This window comes from Phalacrocorax carbo, chromosome 9 (assembly GCF_963921805.1).
Source record: "Phalacrocorax carbo chromosome 9, bPhaCar2.1, whole genome shotgun sequence".
Classification (NCBI taxonomy): Eukaryota; Metazoa; Chordata; class Aves; order Suliformes; family Phalacrocoracidae; genus Phalacrocorax; species Phalacrocorax carbo.
In genome coordinates, this window is record NC_087521.1 from 25,967,980 (window position 1) to 25,982,970 (window position 14,991).

General features: G+C 42.5%; 1 long non-coding RNA gene across 1 annotated transcript in view; it reads left to right on the forward strand.

The window, feature by feature from the left end:
• The window catches only part of LOC135315038 (uncharacterized), a 41,962-nt gene that overhangs the window by 13,591 nt on the left and 13,380 nt on the right, over positions 1-14,991 (forward strand). The gene's annotated exons all lie outside the window — the stretch shown is intronic.

Here is a 14,991-nt window from a genome sequence, read left to right on the forward strand (position 1 = left end):
GGTACTGGATTATTTACTCTTCATTGTCTACATGGAACAAGCCCTGACTAGTAACTAGATGGCAGACATGACATATCCAAATCCCAGAAACCTACTCATTTAACTTCATTGGTCTGTTGAGGGTTTGGCTTTTTTCCTGACCTTGCACATGTTAGCTCCATCTTTCTGCGAATGCATCAGCCAGCCTGCCTGAGCTAGTCACAGGCAGGATTAGTAAAATTAGGCATCCACAGATGTTAGGCTACCAAAAATGAATACCAATGCTGTGAAAGTATTTCAGGGGCTTTCATTCTGCAAGGGACTGCAGGATTTGCCAAGACCTCTGGAGGGCCTCTGCCCCACTCCAGTGCAGAAGCTGCCTTTTAAGACCCTTCTCTTTTCTCAGAGCAGCTGGGGCAGTTTCTGAGCCAGGATGAGGGCTGAAGCTCAGCTGGGAGGTGGCAGGATATCAGTAGAGGACAGGTGTTGGGATACTCCTGCACGATAAGTTGTCTGCATGAAGAGAAATTGCAGGATTTATAGGAGTTAGCAGTAGCGTGGCTAATGAGGACAGAGCAGCCTGATCCATGGAAGTGTTGAGCAACCACAACTCCCATTTACTTCAGCACTTTTGCAGATCAGACCCACAGGGTTATTTGATTTTTGGAGTAATTCAGTTGTGGCCTACATCAGCCCATCCTCTTGGCAGTAATGGCCCAAGCCATTTCTTGCTGGCTTTGACCAGCCATGATCAGCACGGCTCCTCATCACAGACCATGTCACACAGTTATTTTTAGCATATCAAATACGCAGAGAGACCAAGGGCCCAGTTTTTCCAAAGTGATTGAAATGTCCATTTCCTTTCGCTCAAAGCATTTTTCTCTCCAGGCTCAGTAGACTGTTGTTTTTGACAAACTATGACTCCCCATTTTGCCACTGGGCAGGCTGTGCTTGGGAGTAAAGAATCAACTAGATTATAAAAGCTTTAGAGGATTTGTTTATTTTATCACTTCGTTTATCTTTTCAGTGTTATTGTTCTGTCAAGTAATCAAGAGATGAAGAAGGGCTACATCACAATTACACTTTGCTTTGATTCACACAAACCAAGAAAGATTGGCCAATGGTGGCTGTCATGCGCTGCACCCATTCCCACTGCTGTCCTTTGGAAGCAGCCTTTGTACATTCTTCCTCATTTCTGGCTACTCACCAGGAATGGCCAATGAAGTCAGAATCTTCTTCGAGGTGATCTTGTGCATTGTTTTCTCTTTTGCATCAGTAGGAAAGAAAAGTAACTAAGCAACACAATACAGGGTTTTTTCCGCTGACCTACAAAACGCTAGGATTTTTTTCCACAGTCTTTCCTGCTGCCCTACATCACTGCCATTGATTTATCTGTTTCACTATGTGAAAAGGTCATCCTCTACTAGCCTGATAGGCTGAAATATCATGTACCATATCATTCATATACTCTCCCAAAGAGTTTACTTGCAGAGTTTTCATAAGGTGAGAAAATAACCTGGCTAATACAACTGTAACTGGGTTGATTTAAAAAAAAAGTCAGTTTTCTAAAATATTTTCCTGGGACCCAACGGAGATGAGTGTTAACTTTTCTACAAAAAACGAGACACAGAGGCATCTACCTAACCAAATCCAATTACACTGCAACTAGCCTACCCACCTGGACACAAATCCCTCCTTTGTCTGATTTAGAACATAGATGTAGGCATGGGGCTGCCACACTACTAGTTTAGTTGCTGGCTGTTTTGCAGAGCTTCTCTGCCTCTCTTCAGCTCTCTTTCCCCATTTTCTGCCAATCTGTACTCTCTCCCCACTGTCATTTCCTCCCCTGGTCTAGCCCTAAAAATGTAGCTATTAAAAAAATCCTGACCAGCTCTATGGACCTGTACAGTGATGAGGAAGATCTGGCTATCAAAGGACTACTTGTCGCACACATTGAACTTAACTCAGAATCTCATTAGTTTCTTATATGAAGCTTCAAGAATATTTGTTTGGGATGGGCTGCGAACCTATCTCAACCGAAGTTAACTCCCATTCACTCGGAAATGGAGGAGGTGGCGCCAGTAACATTACAGGCTTCAGAAATGCAACACAACTTGTCATAACAAGTTGCTCTGGCAACATCTGTTAACAGCCCACAGAACTATGTAGCACTTAAACCAGATATAGCCATAATGTAGTTTTTTGCAGTGTGCTGTAGCTATTTGTACCTTTCCCAGACAGCAACACTTATTATTTGCTCCTGGCCTCAGAAAACACTACCATTTCTTTCAGAGAACATTTGCATTTCTCTGGCATTAGGCTACAATGCCATGTCAGGTACATCTCAGGAACATCCTTTTTTGGAGACATCAAGCTCAGAATTACATCAAATTCCTTCAGACGCTCCTGTGGATGCTCAGCCAGCAGCAGAGTCTGGTCCAGACATCATTGCTTCTCAATCATTGGAGCTAATTTTTAAGAGAAACTCCTCCCAATTTCACCATCACTCCAAATCCTTAACAACATAGCATCCAGTTTCATACACTCAATCCAGCACTGGGAAAGCTGGCCTGGCACCACCAGGCAAGACTACAGAAAAGCAGGCTTGGCTTCTGAGCTCATCAGTGTAAGCATTTTGGTGTCTTACAGTCGTTGCTGGATTTAAACAGACCAGCCTAGTCTCCTACAAGCAGTGAAGTCATATTGACATGGCCACTTTATCACAAACGTAGTCTATAGAGAGGGGTAGATGATAGGGAAGGAGACAAGGACTCCTGTTTACTTGTGCACCATCAGCATCCTGTCACAAGTCACAATTCTTTTATGCTTTTAGCATTTTGCATGAACAATGCATGAAAGAGGTGAGTGCAAAGACAATTTCCAGAGTGAAAATTACTTGAAAATATTTCTTTTGGAATAAGGGAGCCCTCTGGGTGTCTACAGAGACAAAAGTCAAAAGAGGTTAATGCACGCCACAGCTATGCCATACCCTTCCTCTGGCTCTAGTAAGCCTGGTGGGTTTTTCCACTGAAACAGCAAGGGATTTTCCTATCAGAAGGCAGTTGGTATCAGCAGATCTCCCAGCTTATCTAGATGTCGCATCTCTTCCAATTTAAATGCTACATCAGTGGTTATTAAGCCTGCATTGCAAAGAAATAAAACTAAGGAAAACATTCTGGAGGGTGCTCTGGATTCTATTAAAAGATTGAATTTCTCACTACATTACACTTTTTCCATATGGCTGAAACCTGGAGCTGCATAATAGTCTGAATACGCTCATATACTGCTAGTGGTATAATCCCAGATGGTGACAAATGACCCCATTCCAACAGCAATGTATAGATCTTTACGACACCAACGCTCAGCCATGCTCTTGGGATATTCCCTCCAAACAATGAATGACTGGCAGATAACATAATGTTTAACTTCTGCCTTCACTTTTGTACACGCTTTATGGCTAACACTGCAGAGCTACTCATTTGTTAAGTACTCAGCCTTGTAAAAGCGTACAGATGACATGAGATATTCCCTTAGCCACCACAGAAAGATCTTCTTTGGTCTGTGAAGGTCAACTGTGGTGCACACAGTGTGTTACTATCTGTGTGTAAGGATATGCTCTGGCACGCTAGAAGTGAGCTGATAACGTCTTACCCCTGCTTGGGCCCTTCAGCTGCCTCTTGGGGAAGTGAGAAAGGCTGCCAAGCTCAAGATGTGCTGCATCCTGCAATTTGGCTTTCTCGAGAAGAACAACCCCTCCCCCAAACTCACCCACGCAGTTCTTTACCCCAAGAAGAGGTCATCACACAAAAAGTAGATAGGAGGGAAAGAGACTGCACACTTGACTATAACTGCAGAAGAGAGAAGTCCGGAGTCCTCTTGAGATGTTGTGTAAAGAGAAAGCAATCTGGGCTGCCTCCATTTTTACAGAAAGACCTCTGTGCTTTTGTGGACTTCATGGCCTGCCAGATGGAGACGGCTCCAAGTAACACTGAGCTCTTATTGCCGCAGAAAACCAAGAAGAACTATAACCCCAAGTACTGCAGGTGTAGGAGGGAATACTTGCTCAGATGGTGATTCAGTCAGCATCTGAATAAATAAGGTCAAACAGCCAGATATTATTCCAATGAAGGGGAGTTGATTTGTTTGGGGGGCAGAAAGGAGGGGCTGTTTGTTTGTTTTGTATCATTATACTGAAACCCTGCCCTGCTCAGAGTTTTCTTCCAAGAATTAGTTCTCATTTATTTTAATTAAGACCTCAGTTCAGCAAAATATATAACTGGGTGTATCCTACCTGAAATGGAATAGCTGTATCAAATGCAGAAAACCTAAGGTTAGCATAGGCTAGGTAGTCAGTATTATGTAGCCTTTATAAACATACCTGCAACAGTTTTAAGGAAGACATCTCCACTACAGACCATTAAAAATAAAAAGCTACTTGCCTTAGAGGGATGAGAAAGGATTAATTAGTTAGTGCTCGTGCAGCACTGTGAAGATACAAACCGTGGGACTGTGCTATTAGTAAGCAGAAGATGCCAACAGGAAGCAGCATTGTTAAAGGCACGAGGACTAACAATGGCTTTGTTCTCACATTTGTAAATGATTCTTCTGCTATTGAAAGGTGTTGGCCTTTCAGCCTAGGAGACTGAAATCCTGTTTCTTCACCCAAAAGAGCCTTCATGGGCCATGCATACTTTCTCACACTCCCTCACCAGTGTTCCTCACTATTAGCTTATAGATGCTAGACAGTAGTCCATTCTCCATAGCCCTTTTATTGCTTAGCCTCTGCTTCAGCTGCCAAGAAGGGTGCCATTTAGACTCAATTGTTACGGTAGCTTTTACGATCTAGACATGGTGTCTAGGATCGGAGACTTCCTAGCAATTTTGCATATGCTGCTGTGCTGCCATCAGAAGAGAAGGGCTCCCTGTTGCCAACAATGTGGGCAGAATTCAAAGCAGTGACCTACACATGAAAGGCACCCCATCCCAAAAAGGGCCAGTTAAGCCATCCAACCCCCGAATGCCAGCTCTTCACTGAATGAAACTGTATTGTGATGTGGTGCTTAGAAGGGGAAGAAAAAATAAAAAAGGCAGTTTTAAAATATCTGTGGACAATGGCTGTCTAGAGCTGGGGCTGCAGACATTCAGACCTTGCTTACATAATATTTCTATCATGCACCATCCTCCCATCCAACTCCCCACCCCATGCCAAGGTGCTGGAGTGAGGTCTTGTTCTTATTTATGCAGCATGAATACAAAATCAGAGAGGGCAGGCCACACTTTCCATGGAAAGGTATGGTGTCTTTGGCATGCTGGGGAAAATAGCGGAGCAAGAACGGCTTGTAAATTAGGGGGAAGAGAAGGATTAAAGAAATTGGAATAATTCTATCCAAGCATTTTCTCAAAAAGCAGGATGACTGTAGCCCTTTAAACCCCAGACTCACAGTGCAAAATATGCCACAGCAGAGAAAAGCATCTTTCTCCCTGTGTTTGCTATATTGCTTACTTTGACAAGCAAAATCTTTTTTTACCCCTTTGTCCTCAGCTCCTGCCACATATACAACCCCTGCCCTCCCCACTAAACAAAGGCCAGCCAAGGAAGGTGATTTTGTCACCTGAAGTTAATTTATGCTGGTCTCCACTGTGCCGTGCTGCTGTGCCGGGGTGGGACCTTTTCAGATGTCGGGATGATAGGAGAAAGAACAATGAAGCAGCAGAGTATGTGTGGCGGGTGGCCGAGTCATCCTATCACCATGTATTTGTGTAGTTTCTTTTAGTGCCATCCAATCTTTCCTTCTGTCCCTAAATGGCCTGTGTTGAAAATGTCCCTGCTTACAGTTGCTCAACTGGAATGAGGACAAATTGTTTGCAGTGGCCCCCTTCCAAATGCTTGTGCTGTAACTTTTGTCTTGACTAGTCTCTGGAGATATCTCTAGAGTGAGTTTCCTATGACTGGTTTGCAGTACCCCAAAGTCATGCCTGATTTTCTTCCTCTACTCTTTCAACTTTGTAGCAAGAATATTGTTTAAAACACCCCCATTGCAGAAAAAAACAGAGCGGGCAGAGCCTTAATGCTGTTATGTCACAAGTTCCCCAATGAATTAAAAGCGAGGGGGTTGGGTCTTGAGGGTGCCTGAGGTTACAAAGTGGTGCTAGCAGGCGAGGAAACCCACAAGCAGAAAAAGCACGGCCACACGAAGCAGCTTTGAGTTATTAAGTACCAGTGGTGTTAGGACTGTGTTGCTGTCCACACTAATACATCAACCACTTTTTAGGTAGAAATGCCTGGCCTCTTGGCCTTCCAGACTGCTTCGATTCAGCACTGAAGGGGTGGTGAAGGTACTCTTCCCCCTCACATTCACATGTGATTTAGTCCAGGATGAGACAGCAGCAAAAAAAAAAAAAAAAAAGAGTTAGCAGAGCCTGAAGAACTAAGCCAAGAAAGGAAGGGTTTATAGTTCCAAAAACCATTGGATGAAGTTTTGCACGTAGACTCATTAATAGACATTACAGAAGAAAAGGTTCATTCCCCCCCTCAGCTTAGATGCATGACCTATTAGACATATATGTATCAATAATACTTGCCAAGGATAACTAAATTTTAAGATCATTGTTTGCTTGTTTTTAATAGATGTTAAATATTACTTATTCATCAAAAGTACAATCCGCTTTTAGAAAAGAAATAGAGTCAATTCTATGAAATGGTCTCTTTTGACTCCACAAGAGCAGAAAAACAGGCCTGCGTAAAACATCTCCCCTTTCTCTTTCCACACTTTGTAGAAGATGATCTGAGCAGCCTCGGAGTGAGGAAGAGTGAAGCCTAGAGATGAGATGGCAGTGGTTCCTCATGGAGCCCCTGGGCGTACAAGGGCCATGATGGGGAGCAAGCTGGGTGCCCATCAGCCCTTCGTGCCCTCTGGCTGGAAGTAACCAGCCAGCACACAGAACCACTGCAGGTCCCCCAGAGAGGACTTTTCCCAGCTCTGCCTTTCCAGGGCTCCCAAGTCACAGGGAGCCCTCACATACCACCACCCCTCAAAGCACCCCAGCACCCTTTGCTTTATGTCAAGAGAAACAGGAGTGGGGAATAAAAAAGAGCGATGGAGCTTGGTGAAGGCATCTCATGGTTATGGTCATGGGGTTGTTTATTTTGCACATGGAGTCGCACATCACATTCCAATGGCATCTCCTGCTCTGTGACTGTTTTCTAGTCTCTTGATTCAGTGAAGAAAGGTAATCTCCATGGCAGACATGTCCCTGTATCTCTGAAATAATGTTACTGGCTAGAAGTGGACAGAGCACGGCCACACAGGGCATTCCAGACACTAGGGGCTGCTCAGCGTTTTCAGGCTTAGCAAATATAAGCATTTTGCCATTATTCTGGGGATTTAAAACCTTTCCACTAGCCCTCTTTTTTCCTTTTTTATTTTTTTTTCCAGCCCAAGCAATGTTGTACTGTGTCTCTGCCTTCCAGTTAGTGAGCCGAATGATTGCTTGCATTGCATTTGGGATCTCACAAGACACTAAGACTACTTTGTTTTTCATTAGCACTAGAGGGAAAAAATAAACAGGCTGGGTTCATGGTTTATAATTGCATATGTAATTACCAATTTAAGGCCACTATTAGCAATACAAACTAGCTCACTGCCCTTTATATCATCTCTGCAGTGCCTTTCAGAGTGCACGTAAGTCGCCTCATTTTTGCCCATCAGGGAACGAGATTCTAATCTTGGATGCACAGAAAACAGCACGATGTACCTCCAAAACCTGTCTGCTCCACTTGCAAATGCAGTGAACAATATTTGGAGCCATCTTTGACATTCACCATGCAGCTGGAAGGAGAACCTGCCCAGGCCAATCTTTCAGCCAAATGTGGCTGGTAACGGTTGTGTACCAGAGCAACTTTTTGTAGAGTTACTCCTGGTTTGCTCTGGTTTTAGAATCTCAGAGAATCCATGGGAAGAGGTCTGCTGACACCAGGAAGCCAGAGTTTGCACTCAGCGTGATCAGTTTCTTCCATATAAGTAGTAGGGAAGATGAGGAGCATATTGTCAATAAAACACAGAGGTTATTTACAATTCAACTTCTAAAAGCTGCCATAAAGTAGTGAATAGCAATGAATAAGTCCAAAGCCATTCTACTCTCTTTTAGTTACTACTTTATTCTCCCAGAGCTCATATTTTCAAAGGGACAAAGCAGAGACACACAGAAGAGAGGAAGTCTGCTTCTAAGAAGCTGTAAAAAGAAATGCATGGCCACAGATCAGGGGATAATTTTATGTCTCACATGTTTGCTGACCCTACAAAGAGCAGCTTTAAACTGTTGCTCTACCCCTTGATTTTAGTGGAGGCTAAAGGAGACTCAATAGTTTACAAAACAGGGGGTGGGCAGGAATCCTGAAAAAGTAGATCCATAACAAAATCTTGGTCACAGAGGCTGGAAGGACCCCTTGCCCACCCCTCTGCCTGTGGCAGGATTGATTTAATTATTCTATAACTGTTCCTGTAGATGGGTGTCTGGCCTTGAATAACTCCAATGACAGTGATTGTCCAATGGCTTTTGGCAGCTTGTCCAACTGCCTAACAGTTCTTCTACAGTTTTGCCTAATATTTAACCTAAAACTTCCCTTCTGCTTCAGCCAATTATTTGTCCCATCCTTGTTGACTGATGAGAATAATTGATCCTTGTCCTCTTTATAACATTCCTTTATGTCTCCCGTTATTATGTTCCCCACACTCTTCTCTTGCCTTTAGGCTAAAGGTGCCAAGTTATCTTAACCTTTCCTCTTAGATCTGAATGCCAAACTTCTTACCATCTTTCTTCCACTCCTCTAAGTTCTTCAATTTGTCCACGTTTTTTCATACAGAATTGAATGCAGTTACTCTAGTTATGCTTTAACCAGTGCCAAGCAGAGCGCAATAATTACTTCAGTAACCTTACTGACCCCATCTAATAACAAAGGCAAAATGCAGCATGTAATTAAAATCTAAAAAAATAACTATTTTTAAAAGCTAATTGCCTTAACAATCAGAACATTCTACAGCTCAGAGAACACACACTAAAGAATTTAAAGGTTATTGTTCATTCAAAACATCTTTTTCAATTATATTCCGTATATTGTATTCTGGGCTATGTGCAGTTTTACTCCTATTAAGAACGGTCTGTACTGCATCTCTCACACTCCCTCCCCCCTCTTTTTATTTCCTGCAGACTTAACTCCTAATGGCTCCATGGGGCCCTGTCTACACTAGGGATATTTGCTAAGGATTTCCCACTGGTGTGAGCGCTTCTCCAACTCTACCAGTATGGCACAGCAGAGAACTCCCACTCGTGCTTTTAATCCTTTAGGCTATTCCTATGTCTCCCAGTCTCACTAATGTCAGTGGAGTAGAGCCAACAGTGAGGCATTTTCAGAAAGTTTCCTTTACAGGGACAAAGTTTTCATCTCCTTGCAAGTCTGTGGTGCCCTACCTCGAACAATCCCCTTGTCTCTGTTGGCTGGCTGGTCTCTAAAAAGCTCCTCTGTCCTCTTCACGTTCATCAACACTGTACATGCCCACCTTGGTTTGTAACTGCACATACTCCTGCCTTTCATTTGCTATCTCTTCAGGAATGGAAATCCTTGTCACGACCTAGCACAAATGGTTCAATATTACTATCGTTCTGCTGACAGCAGCCATTCTTGGAAAATGGTTACGTGAACTTCTGGAATCCCCAAAAATAAACAAATTTGGCTCCATTAACAGGAAGGGCAAACTCAGACTGCAAACCCACTTGACTAAGCAGACACATTTAATTAAATTGTTTTTCTATTACACAGATAAGCAGAGATATGGCTGTTGTTAGTAGATGTAATAGTTTCTATTCTAGTTGCCCCATAGCACCTTAATTAAATTACAGTTGTCCTGTTTGAAAACACATCTGTGAACACCTCCAGGTAGAAAACACAGGAAACTATTCCTAGCAAAATAAAAATCAGATCAGTAGTATTGCATGATAGATAGGACAAAACGAATGGGATTAAGATTGCAATAGGGAAGATTCAGGTTTGACCTAAGGAAAACCTAGCTGTGAAGGATTGCAGTATATCATCTGGGGAAGGAGTGGAGTTTCCCATACTGGATTATCTTCTAGTACAATTTAAATGAACAGCTGACAGGAATGATACAAACATAATTGGTCCTACCTTGATCCATACCCAATGTTTGAGGATCTATTGAGGATTCTTTCACCCCTGCTTTTCTATGATTGTACTTTGCTTTAAATTTCTAAAGAATGAAGTAAACTTATTCTCTCATTTACATTCATCTGAGCCTCTTATATTCTATAAAGGTTGCATACTTGCAAATGAGATCAGAATTTGGCTTCCTATAATAACACATTGTAACATGCCAGCAATTGCTCCATAACAACGAAAGAGCAAAGTACCTTGTTATATAGGTCTTGTCCCTTAAAAATACATACAAGGCAAAATAACCACTGCTTTTTGCAGCAAGACCTCATCCAAGTGTGTGTGTAAGACCTTCTCATATAGCTAAATAAAATAATACCTTCATACATCCTCCACCTAGAGAAGGGGTAGCTCTGGAGGTCTGAATGAAACCAAACAGAAATACCACCTGCAAATTTATAGTGTGCAACCTGGCATTGGTTGGAGTCCAGGCAAACATGAACTTACAAGACCTAGTATGTTTGCATGGTTCTTTGGTAGGTAGGCATTTTCTTCCTTCTTTATTTATTACAATGCTCTGGATAGAAATTAAATCAATAGCTCAGTATTTGGTTTGTTTCCATTTACCTTGATTTGCACACATTTTTGTAACTAGATTAAAAAGCTTTAAAAAGCCAAGTGGCTTTTTAAACAATTCTCAATGCTTGTAGAAGAGTTGTTCATGGCCTCTTACATATGAGTGCTTCCCTGGAGCTACATCAGGAACCGATCCCCTGTACCACAAAAATGCAGCTTTACCTTCTTTGTCCGGAAGCAGAAAGACACTTCTGCCTAAAACATGCCAGGATGCAAAATCCCCATTGTATTACACTAGCAAATTCTGCAATAAGACTCAATTTAAAGCTATTTAGTTCAGTTAAAGTCTTGCCATCGACTCAGTGAGTTTTGGGACAGGCCCTTAAAATATAAGTCTTAAGGACAGCAAAGTCTCCATATACATGATAGTTCTTAAGGAAATCACTGAGGTCAGCAAAGGTTGATTGACTTCAGCAGATCACTGAGGTCAGCAGATGCTCAGGTGGAACAAAAACTTTGTGCTGATCCAAAGCTATCAGAGAAATAAGTAAGAAGGTGGGGAGACTGAAAAGAGTGTGTGTCCCCCACGTGTCATTCACCTGCAGGCTGTCAGCAATGCAGCGAGTGGAAAAGCTAACCAGACATCCCTACTCAGCCATGCTGTGCTTTGTAAGTGACTAAAGAGGTCAGCACTCCCACATCGTGTAGAAATGGTTGCATGATGTGGTTTCTATTTCTAAAATAAATTTAAGATTCCATCCCCTAATTCACACAAAAGCTAACAAAATATGGTGGTTTCTTAATGATGTACAAATCAAAATTATATATAAAAAAATCAATTAAATATTTCCCTTGGCAAGAAAATAGAAAATATCTCATTCTCGTAACATGCAAGTTTTATATTTACACAGCATAAAGTGTCCCACATTACCATAATGTGTTAGTAGCATGAAACATTTTTAGCTGTGATGTCTTAAACAAAGCTTTAGTTACTGTCTGCAGTGCCCTTAAGCTATATGTCATAGTCTTCACAAGACTGAAACAAAACACATAGAGCAGTGAGCAGTAACCACATTAAGGTTTAATGCTTATAAACACAGAAGGTTTAACACTTGGCAAGCCAAAATTCCCCTATGACCTGAAGACATGCAGATCGTGACCTGAGAATTAAGCACTGTGTTAAGCAGTCAAGCTGTCTCCCTAAAGAAAAGACAAAAATAGCAAAAGACTAGCTGAGCCATTGGGTCAGCATATGTCAGGTGCATCCAGGCCCAATTCAGAGTCGATCTGTAGCCCTGTGGGGCCAAGCCTGATCTAGTCCAGCCCTTCCAGGCAGGGCTTCCTAAGAAGGATTTTCAGAGGCACTCAACACCCGTTGTCCCCACTGACCCCCAGGGACAGGAACGTTTAAGCTATCATGCAACCAGAATACACCAGAAGAGAAAATTTAGTTTTGTCTCCATTCAGAAACAGAAAGCTTCTGGTATTAGATGGAGGGAGAGAGGCAAAGTTAAATTACTTTCTCCTGTGTATTCCTAGCCACGAAGATGCCCTCTTGCTCTCCCTGTCTGACTCCAAGGGTTCCTCCCAAAAGCAGGTGCCACAGTCCTAAAAAGCCTGGTGATAGGAGGGAAAGAGAGGGAAGAGGGGAAATTAAAATGTGAGACAAAGGTTTTGAACTAAATGTTTAAAGATAGACAGGTAGGTCTTTGTTTAAAGAAAGGTCTGCAAGGCAGAGAAGACGGTTTGGGAAAGATGGTCAGCAGAGCAACAGCTCCAAACGTCAGAGATAGAAGAGGAGGCATGCAGGGAGAAGAGGGGAATGTGAAACAGCTGCCTGGAGGAGCTTAAAAGGGATGCTCAGCGTGCTCGAAACACTCTAATTTTGCCATAGTAGATCTGCTTGTGCCTAATTCCCACACAGAAAAATCTCAAGGACATGAGACTGACCTGGGTATCACGGGTTTACTTCTCTTGCTTTCTTCACTGCAGGCTGCATTTAGCTTGTAAATACACAAGTTTTCTATTCTCAAGTATTTATTGTATTCCATACAAGGTATTTTTTGAAGTTGATCATTATGAAGCTTATCCATTAAGTTACCATACAAATCCTACTGGATTAAAACTGGACATTTCTCCATTTTCGGGTAAATTGCCAAATGCTGTTACAAGGAACACTCCACTGTAACGAACTTTTATTCAGGGTCTCAAGGTGCTCATTACAGAGACATGTATATATACATATATGTGTTAAATTAGGCAATGAAAGAATCCCATGCTGCATAAGACCTGCTCAAAAAGCATTAATTTCCAATCTGGAGGGAATCCTGTTATTTCAACTTTCATTTCCATCCTAAAACAGGCCAAGAAATCAAAACATCAATGAAATAGGTTGGTGGAACTCAAATATCAGAATAATTTAGACTTGGAAATGTCTATAGACAAAAAGCTGATGCTTCCAATTGAAAATATAATGGTCCCAGGCTGAAAAGTCCTGGAATATGATCCTCTTCTTACATGGATAGAAATCAAGAATAATTCTGCTAGAAATCCTTGAAGTTACACCGGCAGAAGCCTTCACATGGGTAATAAAAATAGTCAGAATTACAAGTATTTTATAAAACCGAGTGCTTTGGAAAGCTTTACACTTTCAAGCTTCAGGGCATAAAGCAATGTAGGAATTAGGAGGAAAACTTCATGGCTCATACCCACTGCTGCAATGGTGGAGGCCAGGCGGTCGCACAGCCTCACCGGGGCCGTGGGGAGCATGGCTGACAGCTGCCCAGGCTAAATGCAGGAACATCTATATTCTCTTTTGTTTAGCAAAATCTGGGATTACGGCCCACATTGCACACAGGCTAGTGCATGCGGTTTGGGAATGGCAGGGTCCAAGCTGTCTGCTGGGCTTCCCAGGGAGCTGATAGACCCCAGGAGGAGGCAGCAGCCTGCTCTGCAGTGGGAAATACTGGCTGTCAGAAGCAGCCAGGCAAGCTCTGGCAATGCACTCCCAAGGAAAGCGGAGACAAACTGTCTGCCGAGCGCTCTAAACGCAGAAGCCTTGGACCTGTGAGCAAAGAAACTCTCTTTGGATGCTTGATTCCTTTCCAGGGTTCAGGAAACAAGAATTTAGATATATTCATTGCGAGGGACACAAGGTGTCACCAAAGAAAAGTGCCATTCCACTGTCAACTGCTCCTTTTACTGAAGAGAACTCGAAACAACTTCTCCAGTTTGGGTTTTTTTCTGTTTGTTTTCTTTAAACAAGATTCTTCCAAAAGGCCATAGCCTTCAGGCCACGAGCTAATCTTTAACCACCCACTTAATTTTTCTGAGCAAGCTGGCACCAACCATTGTTGGAAGCAGTCACTTTCCAGAAAAAAAACATGGACATTCCCCTACGAAGCTGGTTCTGCAGAGGAGCTGAGGATGGCTCAAACTGTGGGCAAGGCAGACGGCTCTCTGCATCACAAGAGAGCCAACAGAGGCAAAATTGCCAACTGACTTCTGTGGAAAAAGCAGAAATTGAAGATGAGTGCTGCTGCCATTGTTGTCCGAAAAGCAGATTCGTTGCCCGCTGTGCAATGAGTCAATAATCACACACTCAGGAGAGACGTTGCTTATTTATTTCGGGTTGTGCAAGCCTGGGTGCTTGGTGGTTTCCCACAAATCAAGCACACCGAAGCCAGCGTCTTCATTATATTTATACAATAAATTAATACATATTCCACCTATCTAATACATATTCATTCTAATCTACACAGGTTGCGTAATGGCATTAAGTCACTCCTCTTGGCTCCACTTCAAATCCTTCTGTGCATGTCTTCCATTCTTCGTGGGTCCTTGGTAGTCTCTGGTGGTCTTCACAGATGAAGTACCCTAACCCTTTTTATCCATATGTGGTCCTGTGTCACCTAAGGACAACTCAAGTCTATTTTCTCTTGCCGACTCTCCTTTATTTTCTTCCAAAAGGAATGTTTGCCCTTGATTAAATTGATAACACCAATGGCCAAGATATCCTGTCTTTAAGCTTAGGTTAAATATTAAAACATCAAACGTTACATAAGTAATACTTAACCAAAAAGGAGTTTAGATTCACGCTAATTAAATATAGGCAACACCTCTTCTTTCCAAGAGGGGTTGTTCCTTTCACACCATCACTTCCAAGAGTGGGGCAGGTGTGTAAGAACATTACTGCCTGGTTTCCACCATCTGCTCTGAAGATGGTCCACATGTCTGGAACAGCAGAATTACAATGATGGTGGTCTGGT